At 45.2% G+C, this 16308-nt stretch overlaps 1 pseudogene; it reads left to right on the top strand.

Moving 5' to 3' along the window:
- The first annotated feature begins 8075 nt into the window (after nucleotides 1-8075).
- Nucleotides 8076-9276, top strand: LOC119923826 (annotated as a pseudogene).
- Nucleotides 9277-16308: the final 7032 nt, after the last annotated feature.

Raw genomic sequence — 16308 nt, 5'->3', positions numbered from 1 at the left:
CTCGTTCGTGCGTTCGGTCGTATTTATCGAGCGCTTACTGTGTGCACCTGGGAAGTCCAAGTTGGCACCTCTGCGTTTTCCGAAACCGTGAGACACCATAAAAATGGGCCGATCGGACTCCGTCGTCCGCGGGCGATGCAGCGCCGGCAACGTGATTCAGCGCGGGGGGAACCAAAATGCAGAAATAATAATAATAACAATAATAATAATAATAATAATGATGGTATTTATTGAGCACTTACTGTGTGCGCTTGGGAAGTCCACGTTGGCACCTCCGCGTCATCTGAAACCATAAGACGCCATAAGAATGGGCCGATCGGACTCCATTGTCCCCGGGCGAAACAGCACCGGCAACATGATGCAGCGCGGGGGAAAACCAAAACGCAGAAATAATAATAATAATGATGGTATTTATTGAGCGCTTACTGTGTGCGCTTGGGAAGTCCAAGTTGGCACCTCCACATTTTCCGAAACCATAACACGCCATAGAAATGGGCCGATCGGACTCTGTTGTCCACGGGCGACACAGCGCCAGCAATGTGATGCAGCTCGGGGGGAAACCAAAACGCAGAAATAATAATAATAATAATAATAATAATAATAATAATAATAATAATAATAATATTTGTTAAGCGCTTACTATGTGCCAAGCACTGTTCGAAGTGCTGGGGAGGTTACGAGGTGATCAGGTGGTCCCACGGGGGGCTCACAATCTTAATCCCCATTTTCCAGATGAGGGAACTGAGGCCCAGAGACGTGAAGTGACTTGCCCAGGGTCACCCAGCTGACAGTTTGTGGAGCAGGGATTCATTCATTTGTATTTATTGAGCGCTTACTGTATGCGGAGCACTGTACTAAGCGCTTGGGAAATACAAGTAAGTCAGGAGAAGCAGCTCGGCCTAATGGTTAGAGCACAGGACGTCGGAAGGAATCTGGTTCAAGCGGTTAGTACAGTGCTCTGCGCACAGTAAGCGCTCGATAAATACGACTGGTTCTGATCTTGGCTCTTAGCTGCCGTGTGGCCTTGGGAAAGACACCTCCCTTCTCTGTGCCTCGGTTCCCTCATCAGGAAAAGGGGGTCAGAACGGTGAGCCAGATTTGAGCCGTGGACCGTGGCCGACGTTTCTAACTTGTGCCTCCCCTGGTGCTTAGTACGGCACCTGACATGTAGTAAGCACTTAATAATAATGATGGCATGTATTAAGCGCTTACTATGTGCCAAGCACTGGGGAGGATACAAGGTGATCGGGTCGTCCCGGGGGGGCTCACAGTCTTCATCCCCATATGACAGATGAGGTCACTGAGGCACAGAGAAGTGAAGTGACTTGCCCTAAGTCACACAGCTGACAATTGGCGGAGCCGGGATTTAATAATAATGACATTTATTAAGCGTTTACTATGTGCCAAGCACTGTTCTAAGCGCTGGGGTGGTTACAAAGTGATCAGGTCATCCCATGGGGGGCTCACAGTCTTCATCCCCATTTTCCAGATGAGGGAACTGAGGCCCAGAGAAGTGAAGTGACTTGTCATCCCCATTTTCCAGATGAGGAAACTGAGGCCCAGAGAAGTGAAGTGACTTGACCCAAGTCACCGAGCTGGCAATTGGCAGAGCCAGAATTTGAACCCATAACCTCGGACTCCGAACACGTGTTCAGACAAAACACCTGTAAATATTTGCAAACTCCAGAGTTCATTCATTCATTCAGTCATATTTGTGCATTCATTCATTCAATTGTATTTATTAAGCGTTTACTGCGTGCAGAGCACTGTACCGAGCGCTCCAGAAGTCCAAGTTGGCAACATATAGACTTCGGTCTCGTGATCCAGGTAATTGCCTCGCATAAAAACTGTGCCAATCAGGGGGGTGGTTGGACAAGGTCATATTATTTATTCATTCATTGATTCAGTCATATTTATTGAGCGCTTCCTGTGTGTGGAGCACTGTACTAAGCACTTGGGAAGTCCAAGTTGGCCACATAGAGAGACGGTCCATACCCAACAGCGGACTTACAGTCTAGAAGGGGGAGACGGACGACAAAACAAAACTTGCAGACAGGTGATAGTTATTTGATACAAATATAATAATAATAATGATGATGGCATTTATTAAGCACTTACTATGTGCCAAGCACTGTTCTAAGCGCTGGGGAGGTTACGAGGAGATCAGGTCGTCCCATTTATTGAGCACCAGCTCTGCGCAGAGCGCTAAACTAAGCAGTTCATTCATCCATTCATTCATTCATTCATTCAGTTGTATTTATTGAGCGCTTACTGTGTACAGGGCGCTGTACTGAGCGCTTGGGAAGTACAAGTTGGCCGCATATAGAGACGGTCCCTACCCAACAGCGGGCTTACAGTCTAGAAGCAGCGTGACTCAGTGGAAAGAGCCCGGGCTTTGGAGTCCGAGGTGATGGGTTCAAATCCCGGCTCCACCACTTCTCAGCTGTGTGGCTTTGGGCGAGTCACTTCGCTTCTCTGTGCCTCAGTTCCCTCATCTACAAAATGGGGATTAATGTGAGCCCCCCGTGGGACAACCTGATCACCTTGTAACCTCCCCAGCGCTTAGAACAGAGCTTGGCATATAGTAAGCGCTTAATAAATGCCATTATTATTATTATTATTATTATTATTATTATTATTATTATGGGTTCAAATCCCGGCTCCGACATTTCTCAGCTGTGTGACTTTGGGCAAGTCACTTCACTTCTCTGGGCCTCAGTGACCTCATCTGGAAAATGGGGATAAAGACTGTGAGCCCCCCGTGGGACAACCTGATCACCTTGTAACCTAACCAGCGCTTAGAACAGTGCTTGGCACATAGTAAGCGCTTAATAAATGCCATTATTATTATTATTATGGGTTCAAATCCCGGCTCCGCCACTTCTCAGCTGTGTGACTTTGGGCAAGTCACTTCACTTCTCTGGGCCTTCAGTTCCCTCATCTGCAAAATGGGGATTAATGTGAGCCCCCCGGGGGACAACTGGATCACCTTGTAACCTCCCCAGCGCTTAGAACAGGGCTTGGCACATAGTAAGTGCTTAATAAATGCCATTGTTATTATTATTATGGGTTCAAATCCTGGCTACGCCACTTCTCAGCTGTGTGGCTTTGGGCGAGTCACTTCACTTCTCTGGGTCTCAGTTCCCTCATCTGGAAAATGGGGATTAAGACTGTGAGCCCCCTGTGGGACAACCGGATCACCTTGTAACCTCCCCAGTGCTTAGAACAGTGCTTGGCACATAGTAAGCGCTTAATAAATGCCATTAATATTTTTAGAAGGGGGAGACGGACCACAAAACAAAGCATATTAACAAAATAAAATCAATAGAATAGTAAATATGTACAGAGTAATAAATCCGAACAGAAGCAATAATCTGTACAATAAAGATGAAAACAATGTACTAAAATCAATCAGTCGTATTTATTGAGTGCTTACTGTGCGCAGAGCACTGTACTAAGCGCTTGGGAAGTCCAAGTTGGCAACATAGAGGGACGGTCCCTACCCGCAGTGAAAACCCGGTTTGCTGGCTCCCCTCGGGTGTGCGGGGTGGAAAACTCAACCCTCTCCACCTCCGTGGGGCCAACTCCGGATCATGAAAGTGGTTTTTAACGGTGGTTAAGTATATATATGTATATATAATGATAATAATGATGGTATTTGAGTATATATATATAATATATAATACATATATATTATATATAATATAATTATAATTAATTATATCGTTATATAATTAATTATATAAAATATATGTAATAATGATGGTATTTGTTAAGCGCTTACTATATGCAAAGCACTGTTCTAAGCGCTGATGTTGGTAGGTATTTATTACTCTATTTATTCATTTTATTTGCACATATTTATTCTATTTATTTTATTTGGTTAATACGTTTTGTTTTGTTGCCCATCTCCCCCTTCTCGACTGTGAGCCCGCCGTCGGGTAGGGACAGTCTCTAGATGTTGTCGACTTGGACTTCCCAAGTGCTTAGTACGTTGCTCTGCACACCAGAAGTGCTCAATTCATGCATTCATTCATTCAATCGTATTTATTCATTCAGTTCATTCATTCATCATTGAATGAATTCATTCATTCATCATTGAATGAATTCATTCTTTCATTGAATTCAATCAATTCATTCATTCATTCATCCTAATCTTCCTAGACCTCTCAACTGCCTTTGACAATAAATATATTATTTGTTGAATGAATTGAATGAGTGAATGAACCTTCATTTATTCATTCATCCTAATCTCCTTAGACCTCTGAACTGCCTTTGACAATAAATATATTATTTGTTGAATGAATTGAATGAATGAACTTTCATTCATTCATCCATCCTAATCTTCCTAGACCTCTCAACTGCCTTTGACAGTAAAGATATTGTTTATTGAATGAATTGGATGAATGAATGAATGAAAATTCATTCATTCATTCATCCTAATCTTCCTATCAATCAATCAATCAGTCAATTGTATTTATTGAGTGCTTACTGTGTGCACAGCACTGTACTAAGCACTTGGGAAGTACAAGTTGGCAACATATAGAGACAGTCCCTACCCAACAATGGGCTCACAGTCTAGAATGGGGAGACAGAGAACAAAACCAAACATCCTAACAAAATAAAATAAATAGAATAAATATGTACAAGTAAAATAAATAAATAAATAAGTAGAGTAATAAATATGTGCAAACATATATACATAGACCTCTCAACAGCTTTTAACGATAAATATATTATTTATTGAATGAATTGAATGAATGAATGAATGAATTTTCATTCAATCGTTCATCCTCATCTTCCTAGACCTCTCAATTGCTTTTGACAATAAATATATTATTTATTGAATGAATTTAATGAATGAGTGGATTTTCATTCATTCATTCATCCTAATCTTCCTAGACCTCTCAACTGCCTTTGACAATAAATATATTATTTATTGAATGAATGAATGAATTTTCATCCATTCATTCATCCTAATCTTCCTAGACCTCTCAACTGCCTTTGACAATAAATATATTATTGAATGAATGAATGAATGAACTTATTGAGTGAATTAATAAACTTATAATTCAATAAATACGATTGAATGGATGAATATCTGACGTTAGCGAATCGGGCTCGGTGACAACTCAGAAGCCTTAAATTTGACCCTCCCGAGAACTTCTCTCCCCGTCCCGGCCCTGTCTTTGCGAATGTTTTGAATTTCCCCAGGCGGAGGCCTGGGTGCACGAACTGGCCGAGGACGCGGCGTTCCCGGGAGCTGCGGAGGAGTCGTTCCCGTCGCCCCACGTCGGCTTCTCACGGAAAGGTAAAGAGCTCAACTCCCTCCCCTCCACCGCCGCGGCTGGAACGTGACCTCCACCTCTCCCCTCAGAGCCCGCTGTCCAGCCAGCGCTTTGCACATAGTAAGTGCTTAATAAATGCTATTATTATTATTATTATTATTATCACCCCATCGCCATCCCCGGATTCCGATCCCGGCTCCCCCAGTTACCTGCTCTGTGACGTTCCTTCTCGGTCCCTCAACCGTTCCCTTTCCAACAGCTTCTTCCCCACTGCTTTCCCACCTGCTTGTTCATTCATTCATTCAATCATCTTTATTGAGCGGTTACTGTGTGCAGAGCACTGTACTAAGCGCTTGGGAAGTACAAGTTGGCAACATAGAGAGACGGTCCCTACCCAACCAGCGTGCTCACAGGCTAGAAGGGGGAGAAAGACAACAAAACAAAACATATTAACAAAATAAAATAAATAGAATAAATATGTACAAGTAAAATAGAGTAATAGATTCATTCATTCAGTCGTATTTATTGTGCGCTTACTGTGTGCAGAGAACTGGACTAAGCGCTTGAGAAGTACAAGTCGGCAACATATAGAGACGGTCTCTACCCAACAGCGGGCTCACAGGCTAGAAGGGGGAGACAGACAACAAAACAAAACATATTAACAAAATAAAATCAATAGAATAAATAGAAATATTTATATTTAAATAGAACAAGTAAAATAAATAGAGTAATAAATTCATTCATTCATTCAATCGTGTTTATTGTGCGCTTACTGTGCGCAGAGCACTGTACTAAGTGCTTGGGAAGTCCAAGTTGGCAACATATAGAGACGGTCCCTACTCGACAATGGGCTCACAGTTTAGAAGGGGGAGACAGACAACAAAACAAAACATATTAACAAAATAAAATCAATAGAATAAATATGTACAAGTAAAATAAATAGAGTAATGAATTCATTCATTCATTCAGTCGTATTCATTGAGCGCTTACTGTGTGCAGAGAACTGGTCTAAGCGCTTGGGAAGAACAAGTTGGCAACATATAAAGACGGTCCCTACCCAACAGCAGGCTCACAGGCTAGTAGAGGGAGACAGACAACAAAACATATTAACAAAATAAAATCATCATCATCATCATCAAGCATATTGAGCGCTTACTGTGTGCAGAACACTGTACTAAGCGCTTGGGAAGTACAAGTTGGCAACATATAGAGACAGTCCCTACCCAACAGTGGGCTCACAGTCTAAAAGGGGGAAACAGAGAACAAAACCAAACATACTAACAAAATAAAATAAATAGAATATATATGTACAAGTAAAATAAATAAATAAATAAATAAATAGAGTAACAAATATGTACAAACATATACAGGTGTTGTGGGGAAGGGAAGGAGGTAAGATGAGGGGGTGGAGAGGGGGACGACAGGGAGAGGAAGGAAGGGGCTCAGTCTGGGAAGGCCTCCTGGAGGAGGTGAGCTCTCAGTAGGGCCTTGAAGGGAGGAAGAGAGCTAGCTTGGCGGATGGGCAGAGGGAGGGCATTCCAGGCCCAGGGGATGATGTGGGCCGGGGGTCGATGGCGGGACAGGCGAGAACGTGGCACCGTGAGGAGATTAGCAGCAGAGGAGTGGAGGGTGCGGGGTGGGCTGTAGAAGGAGAGAAGGGATGTGAGGTAGGAGGGGGAAAGGTGATGGAGAGCCTTGAAGCCCAGGGTGAGGAGTTTCTGACTGATGAGCAGATTGATTGGTAGCCACCGGAGATTTTTGAGGAGGGGAGTAACATGCCCAGAGCATTTCTGGACAAGGACAATCCGGGCAGCAGCATGAAGTATGGATTGAAGTGGGGAGAGACACGAGGATGGGAGATCAGAGAGAAGGCTGATGCAGTAGTCCAGACGGGATAGGATGAGAGCTTGAACGAGCAGGGTAGCGGTGTGGATGGAGAGGAAAGGGCGGATCTTGGAAATGTTGCGGAGCTGAAACCGGCAGGTTTTGGTGACGGCTTGGATGTCCCATATGGAAACTTTAAGCTCCATATGGGACAAGGCCTTGTCTATTATCTTGTATCTACCCCAGTGCTTAGTACAAAAATGCACTTTACAAGTACTATTGTTATTCTTCTTATTGATCATGTAATCAGCCTTTCATCTAATATGAGCACCCTAACTGAGAAAATCTGTACTTTTTTTACCTTCAACAAAGAATTTTTTTTCCCATTCATATTTCACTGAAAGAAATTAAAATAAAACACTTGGTTCTTAGTTATCTAAGTCTTCATCCCTATTTTACATATGTGGTAACTGAGGCACAGAGAAGTTAAGTGGCTTGCCCAAGGTTACATTGCAGACAAGTGGCAGAGCAGGGATTAGAACCCATGTTCTCTGTCTTCCAAGCCCCTGCTCTTTCCACTGTCACACTGTGTGTGTGTGTGTGTGTGTGTGTGTGTGTGTGTGTGTGTGTGTGTGTATATACATACATATATCTTTAGTAAAGTCCACAGTATTTGATGGAAGGCAACTTAATTGGATTGGTCATTATGAATTATAAGTGCTGCTGACAAAACGCAGGATTTGGGACACGTCAAGCAAATTGTTTGAATCTCAGTGTCTGCACCTGCCAAAATGGGAGAAGTAATGCTTATCCTTCCTTTACTTCTCAGCCCTGTTAGTTTTACTGATAGTGCAAATAGTTGGAGATTATAGTACATATTGATATGATATTTATAACTCTCATTCTCTTTGCAGGTAAACCAGGTCTCATCGCTGCACCCAAAACCTCCCTTACCCTGAAGAGATGGAAAATCGAAACAAAGTGACTGAATTCGTTTTATTGGGTCTCATACAGAACCCCAATAAGCAGACGTTATTCTTTGTTGTGTTTCTCAGTGTCTACATTGCAACTCTGGTGGGGAATCTGCTCACTGTGGCAACAGTAACCTCCAGCTTGACTCTGAGGTCCTCTATGTATTTCTTCCTCACCTACCTGTCCTTAATCGATGCCTGCTACTCCACTTCCATCACCCCCAAAATGGTCGTTGATCCGCTGTCTGTGAGGAACACTATCTCCTTCAACTGATGTATGGCTCAACTCTTTATAGTAATGATAATAATGATGGCATTTATTAAGCGCTTACTATGTGAAAAGCATTGTTCTAAGAGCTGGAGGGATACAAGGTGATGAGGTGTCCCTCGTGGGGCTTACAGTCTTAATCCCCATTTTATAGATGAGTTAACTGAGGCCCAGAGAAGTTAAGTGACTTGCCCAAAGTCACACAGATCACAGGTGGCGGAGCCGGGATTTGAAACCATAACCTCTGACTCCAAAGCTATGATCTTTCCACTGAGCCATGCTGCTTCTGCTTTATCGAAAATTTGTGTGCCGGGGTTGAGATCGTCCTTCTCTTGGCCATGGCTTATGACCGGTATGTGGCCATCTGTAACCCACTGCACTACATAACCATTATGAGGAAGGTTGTGTGCAGCCTGTTGATGGGGGTGGCTTGGGGTGGGGCCTTTCTTCACGCAATCCTGCAGATTCTCTTCATGTCACCTTTACCATACTGTGGTCCCAATAAGATTGATCACTTCATGTGCGATCTGTTCCCTTTGCTGAAACTCGCCTGCACCGATACCCACATCTTCAGCCTGCTAGCCGTGGTCAACAGCGGGGCAATGTGCACATTGATTTTTTTTCCTTTTGGTCGTTTCTTATGTTGTCATCTTCAGCTCCCTGAAAACTCAGAGTTCTGCAAGAAGAGGCAAAGCCTTTTCCATTTGTGTCTACCACATCATTGTTTTGATTTTTCTTCTTTTTCCCATGCATTTTAACTTTCCTGAGGTCCATGTCTACCTTCTTAATAGATAGGTTAGTGGCTGTATTTTTTACAAGCATCACCCATATATTAAGCCCCATAGTTTACACCGTGAGGAACGCAGAGGTGAAAAATGCCACGAGGATGTTATGGAGCCCTAAAGCGACTTCAGGTTGCAAATAGATGGTCTGGGTGAAAATGATTGTACTTATTCAAGTTGGAAAATTTCTGTTGGTATTTTTAGGAAAATGGCAATATTGCTCAATTTAAATTTGCCTTTTGGTGCTAATAAATTTGGGTCTGCAGTGATTCCCAGAATCAGAGCACCAGGGGTCTTCTTGGGTCTGTTTCGGTGAGAAGCAGTGAGGCTTAGTGGAAAGAGCATGGGCTTGGGAGTCAGAGGTCATGGGTTCTAAGCCTGGCTCTGCTAATTATCAGCTGTGTGACTTTGGGCAAGTCACTTGACTTCTCTGTGCCTCAGTTACCTCATCTGTAAAATGGGGATTAAGACTTTGAGCCCTACGTGGGACAATATGATTACTTTGTATCTACCCCAGCACTTAGAACAGTGCTTGGTGCATAATAAGTGCTTAACAAATACTATTATTAGTAGTATTATTATTATTATCATGCTGTTAGCTAGTAAATCCCTTAGCATCACTACTCTCCCCAAAAAGCTGAACTAAAATCAGATCGCCTCCACATCTCTTCCCTAACCAAGCTCTCTTTTCTGCTACTCTCTCTCCCTTCTGCATCCCCCATGCACTTGGATCTATACCTTTTTAACACTTGATATTCACCTCACCCTCTGCTCCACAGTACTCATGTATATATCCGTAATTTAATTTCATGTCCACCTCCTCATCTAGACTGTAAGTTCCTTGTGGCTAAGGAGTCTCACTTCCATGTTGTACTCCCACAGATGCTTAGCACCATGGTTTGCACACAGAAAGTGTTCAATGAATGCTATTGATCGATACCAAGCAACACCAGATAGCAAAGATGACTGCCTGCCACAGAGAGAATATCCATGCATTGACTGATCAGTCAATAGCATTTATTGAATATCTACTGTATGCAGATCCCTGCACTAAACATTTGGGGGAGGGAGGTTAAATTCATGAAAGTAAATTACAGGTATGAGCAAGAGGAAAAGAGGTATAGGCACATGAGTTAATGCTTAAATAATAGGGCATGTGTATATAAGTACAATGAGAAATTGAGATAAAGTGCTAAAGTGGACCAGGAGCACTGAAATGGCTTTTGGGAGGGGAGAGAGCCCGTGCTCAACCCATGCTGCTCAACCCATGCTGCTGTCCTTTTGTTCTTCGTCATCCTCTATGATGGCCTCTTACTGGGAAGAGATTTGTTGTCCCTCCTCCCATCTACACTGTCCAATTTCTTGGGGCGGAGTCCATGAGAACTACGTCTCGCCCACATCTCCAACTACGCAAGTCCAGAACACAACTCGTTCTCTTCCCATTCAAACCCAGACCTGACAATTGTTTTCTTCATTTCTTTCTTCGGTTTTTCTTCTACGGGTATTCTTTCTTAAGTGCTTGCTATGTGCTAAAGCTTGTTATTTCTTCTTAAGCGCTTGCAATGTGCCAGGTAGTGTACAAAGTGCTAAGGCGGATTCAAACTAATCTCGTTGGACACAATCTTGTCCCACATGGGACTCACAGTCCTCACCTTCGTTTTTACAGAAGAGGTAACAGAGGCACCCAGAATTCATTCATTTATTCATTCATTTATTCAAACGAATTGATCGTGTGCTTACTGTATGCATAGCACTGTCCTCAGCGTTTGGAAGAGTAACCTATAACAATAAACAGACACTTTCCCTGCCTATAGTGAGCTCATAGTCTAGAGGGAGAGACAGAGGTTACTGTATAGAAATAGATAAAGAAAAGAATAAATCGGTAAATTAAAGAGAGGTGAAATACCCACAGGGACACCTTGTCAAAAGCCGGTCTTAGAACTCTACCCACTTAGAGCTCTATTTCTCATCACTGTAGAGCATACCACTTTTCTTCCTGTCCCACAAGCCTGATTCTTTGGGGGAGTGTTTGACTCAGTCAGTCGATGGAACAATTGTGTTGATTGAGTGCATTCTGTGTATATACCTCTGTCTGAAGCCCTTGGGGCAGGTCAACACGACAATATAACAGACCCATTCCCTGGCCACAAGGAGCATTAAGTCTCCAGGGAAAGAGGCAGACACCTATGGGAATAATTGGATTACTGGCAGAGACCGAAGTGCTGGAGGGCTGGGGTTTGTGAGAAGGGGCTCAACAGTCCTCAGTGCGGCCATAGCTCCACGCAACGCGTCCATTTGCCGAGCTGAATATCGACCTCAGGCTCCTTCTGTGTGCCTCCGATGCAACGGACGCGAGCCCAGTCGAGGGGCACGACGGGACTGGTATTTCGGTAGGTGGAGGCGAAAGCTGTCCAGAGAGAGGGAAAGACTACAACTCCCAGAAATCCTTGGGCCTCGAACCTCCACTGAAACCCCTATGACAGGGTCGGAATGGCTGGGTGGGTGCCTGGGCTGGGCTACATGGGAACCCGATGGAGAGGGCAGGGACTAATGAGGGTTCAGTCCTGTGCGAGAATCTTGGGGAGGGCCAAGGGCAGCTGCCTGAATCAGGCCACTGAGAGGATGATGTAAAATCCCGCCCGTGTAAGTGTTTTCTTCCTTGCTTTCTTTGATTTTTCTTCTGCTGTTATTTTCATTCATTCATTCAATCGTATTTATTGAGTGCTTACTGTGTTCGGTTCACTGTACTAAATGTTTGGAAAGTACAATTCGGCAAAAGATAGAGACAATCCCTACCCAACAACGGGCTCACAGTCTAGAAGATGGAGAAAGACAACAAAACAAAACAAGTAGACAGTCATCAATAGCATCAAAATAGAAAAATAGAAATATATATATATATATATATACACACATATACATCATTAATGAAATAAGTAGCATAATAAATGTGTACATTCATTCATTTACTCAATACATACGATAGAATGAATGAATGAATACATATAAACACAACTGCTTTGGGCGGGGAAGGGGGTAAACCTGAGGGAGGGAGTGGGTGCGATGGGGAGGGGAGGAGGAGTGGAGAAAAAAAGGGGAATCACTCTGGAAAGGCATCCTGGAGGAGGTGAGTTCTCACTAGGGCTTTGAATGGGGGGAAGAGGCCTAGTTAGGTGGATGTGAGCACAGAGGGCATTCCAGACCAGAGGTAGGACATGGGCCAGGGGTCAATGGAAGGACAGGCGAGAACGAGGCACAGTGAGGAGGTTAGCAGCAGAGGAGTGGAGTGTGTGGGCTGGGCTGTAGAAGGAGAGAAGGGAGGTGAGGTAGGAGAGGGCAAGATGATGGAGAGCTTTGAAGCCAATAGGAGTTTTTGCGTCATGCGAAGGTTGATAGGCAACCCTGGAGTTTTTTGAGCGATGGGGTGGGGGTGGGGGGTTGACATGTGCAAAGCGTTTCTGTAGAAAGATAATCTGGGCAGCAGAGTGGAGTATAGGCTGACGCAAGGAGAGACAGGAGAATGGGAAATCAGAAAGGATGCTGATGCAGTAATCCAGTCGGAATATGATGAGAGATTGTACCAACAGGGTAGTGGTTTGGATGGAGAGGAAAGGGTGGATCTTGGTGATGTTGTGCAGGTGGGACTGGCAGGTTTTGGTGACGGATTGGATCTGTGGGGTGAATGAGAGAATGGAGTCAAGAATGACACCAAGGTTGAGGGCTTATGAGATGGGAAGGATGGGTAGGGACCGTATCTATATGTTGCCAACTTGTACTTCCCAAGCGCTTAGTACAGTGCTCTGCACACATTAAGCGCTCTATAAATACGATTGAATGAATGAATGAATTAATTAATGAATAGTGCCGTCCGCAGTGACGGGAAAGTCAGGGAGAGGACAGGGTTTGGGAAGGAAGATAAGGAGCTCAGTCGTAGACATGTTGAGTTTTAGGTGGCGAGCGGACATCCAGATGAAGATGTCATGAAGGCAGGAGGAGATACGAGCCTGAAGGGAGGGAGAGAAAACATGGGAGGAGATGTAGATTTGGGTGTCACTGGTTAGAGATGATAGCTGAAGCCGTGGGAGGGAATGAGTTCACCAAGGGAATGAGCATAGATGGAGAACAGAAGGGGACCAAGAACTGACCCTTGAGGAACCCCTATAGTTAGGGGATGGGATGGGGAGGAGGATCCCGTGAAGGAGACTGAGAATGAACAGTCAGAGAGATAAGGGAAGAACAAGGAGAGTACAGAATCCGTGAAGTCTAGGTTGGATAACGTGTTGAGGAGAAGGGGATGGTCGACAGTGTCAAAGGCAGCTGAGATGTCGAGGAGGATTAGCATAGAGTAGGAGCCATTGGATTTGGAAAGAAGGAAGTCTTTGGTGACCTTTGAGAGGGCAGTTTCGGTGGAGTGGAGGGGACAGAAGTCAGATTGGAGGGGGTCCAGGAGAGAGTTGGAAATTGGGGAATTTGAGGCAGCGAGCATAGACCAATCGCTCTAGGAATTTGGAAAGGAATGGTAGGAGGGAGATAGGGCGATATCTGCAGGAGGCAGTGGGGTCAAGAGAGTGTTTTTTTAGAATGGGCGAGACGTTGGCATATTTGAAGGCAGAGGGGAAGAAGCCGTTGTAGAGTGAGCTGTTGAAGATGGAAGTTGAGGGAAGGAGGGAAGAGGTGAAGGATTTTATACAGCAAGAGGGACTGGGGTCAGAAGCACAGGTGGAGGGGGAGGCACTTGGGAGTAGGGAAGAGATCTCTGAAGATAATGCTGGGAAGGATGGGAAAGTACAAGAGGGGGTCGAGAGCAGGGGGGTTGGAGAAGGGGGAGGGGTAACTTTGGGAAGCTCAGACCTGATGGTGTTAACTTTCCCAATGAAGAAGGTGGCCAGATCGTTGTGGGTGAGGGATGGAGGAGGGGGAGGAACAGGGGGCCTGAGGAGGGAGTTAAATGTCCGGAGCAGCTGACGGGCGTAACGGGAATGGGTGTCAATAAGGGAAGAAAAATAGCTTTGCCTTGCAGAGGAGAGGGCAGAGGTAAGGCAGGAAAGGATAAATTTAAAGTGAACAAGATTGGTCTGGTGTTTAAACTTACTCCAGGAGCGTTCAGCAGATCGAGCATAAGAGCGAAGGAGGCAGACAATGGCAATGATCAGACAATGGCAATGATCTAGAGCTGTGGTTTAGTGGTGCGAGAACAGCAAAGGGATGGGGGAGCGAGTGAGTTGAGTTGAATAGAGAGGGTGGAGTTGAGAGCATCAATCTGGTCATTAAGAGTAGGTAGAGTGGATAGGGAGGCAAGATGATGTGTGATGCGCTGAGATGGTTGTTGTCGAGAGAGCGGAGGTGTCTGTTGGGGAGTAGAGAAGCAGCGTAGCTCAGTGGAACGAGCACGGGCTTTGGAGTCAGAAGTCATGGGTTCAAACCCCGGCTCTGCCAGTTTTCAGCTGTGTGACTTTGGGCAAGTCACTTAACTTCTCTGTGCCTCAGTAAAATGTGGATTAAGACTGTGAGACCCCCGTAGGACAACCTGATCACCTTGTAACCTCCTCAGCGCATAGAATAGTGCTTTTCACATAGTAAGCGCTTAATAAATGTCTTATTATTATTGTTATTAATATAGATTTAAAGGGACGAAGAGTGTGAGAGAGAAAGCAGGTGAGAAGGTTGTTGTCAGAAAAGGATTTCAGATTTGTTGAGGGTGGAGACAGTGCAGCACTAAGAGATGACGAGATCGAAGGTGTGATCAAGTTGGTGATTGGGCAAGGTGGGGTGGAGCAAGAGGTTGGTGGAGTCAAAGAGTGATAGAAGGCTGGAGGCAGAGGAGTCACCGGGTATATCCATGTGGATGTTGAAGTCTCTGAGAATCAGAGTGGGCATGGAAAAAGAGAGAAGGAAGGTTAAAAAGGGGTCAAAATGTTAAAGACGTTGGAGGTGGGACCGGGGGGTAGGCAGATGTTAGCTACAAGAATCTGGAGGAGGTGGTAGAGGTGGATAATATGGGCTTCAAAGGAGTGGAAGGAAAGGGGAAGGGAGAAGAGAGATGGTGAGAAAACGGCATTGGGGTGCGAGAAAGAAACCGACACCTCGTCCTTTCCCTGTGAGCCTTGGAGAGTGTGAGAAGAAGAGGTTTCCTCTGGAGAGAGCAGCAGAAGAGATCATGTCATACGGGGTGAGCCAGATCACAGTAATGGCGAGGAGGAGGAGAGAGCGGGAAAGGAACAGGTCAAGGATAAAAGGGAGCTTACCTTTAATGGAGCGGGAGGTTCTATAGGCCACACGTGGCAGTAGCTCTGGAGGGAGGGGAGAGTGGGGTAAGGGTGTGGGGGTGGGGAGGGTTTGGATGGGAATGAGTTGGCAGGGTCCTGGGTGGGGAGAGGGAGATGAGAGGTGATGATGAGAAAGGAGAATAGGGATTGGATGGAGGCGGGGCAGGGGGGAGAGAAGGGAAGGGGTTGGAAGGGTGGGGTTTGGCGGGTACTGCGCAAAGGGAGGTGGATGAGGGTTGACGCTGGTACAGAGGGTTTCTAGGTAGGGGGCGGCGAGTAGGGGTGGAGGCCGAGCAAAGGGAGGGAAAGAGCTGGGTGGGAAAGGGGAAGGGGAAGGTGAGGACTGGGAAGGGAAGATGGGAGCTGTCATGGTGACAGCTGAAAGGTTATGGTGAGGTTAGCGAGGTAAATGACAGCACTAAGAGCAGTTAACTATTAACATGCAATAGCAACAATAACACAAGCAGGTGATGCCCAGAATACAAGGTTTGAATTGTCCATAGGTAATTCAAATCAAAATGACTAATGGCAAAGAGTCCAGGGGCTCTTTGCTGAGTTGTCTCTGAGGCGGTGGAGGATGACGTTCTGTGGATGGCAGTTCTGGAAAAGGGTGAAACTGTTATAGGGGGCATGGGCGAGGAAACGCCTGGGGAGAGGAGTAAATAACCAAATAAAATGGATGGGCTGAGAAGGTGTGAATGCAGGTAGTTGCTAAAAGTAACACAGTGAGAACAAGAGCATTGTTACCCAGGGAGAGGGATGGGGGGAGTCAGTCACATACGGTCTGAACACAGGGAAGGAGGGAGTGGGGGCTCCAAAAAGATGGTCCCGTTTTGGGAAGGGGGGAAGCTGGACAACACAATGTTTCACGGCTCTGGTTGGCTACCTGGACGGAGTGATTCTAGTGAT

This window comes from Tachyglossus aculeatus, unplaced genomic scaffold (genome assembly GCF_015852505.1).
Source record: "Tachyglossus aculeatus isolate mTacAcu1 unplaced genomic scaffold, mTacAcu1.pri scaffold_285_arrow_ctg1, whole genome shotgun sequence".
NCBI lineage: Eukaryota > Metazoa > Chordata > Mammalia > Monotremata > Tachyglossidae > Tachyglossus > Tachyglossus aculeatus.
The sequence above is the reverse complement of the archived record's forward strand: the minus strand, read 5'-3'. Positions and strand labels throughout refer to the sequence as shown.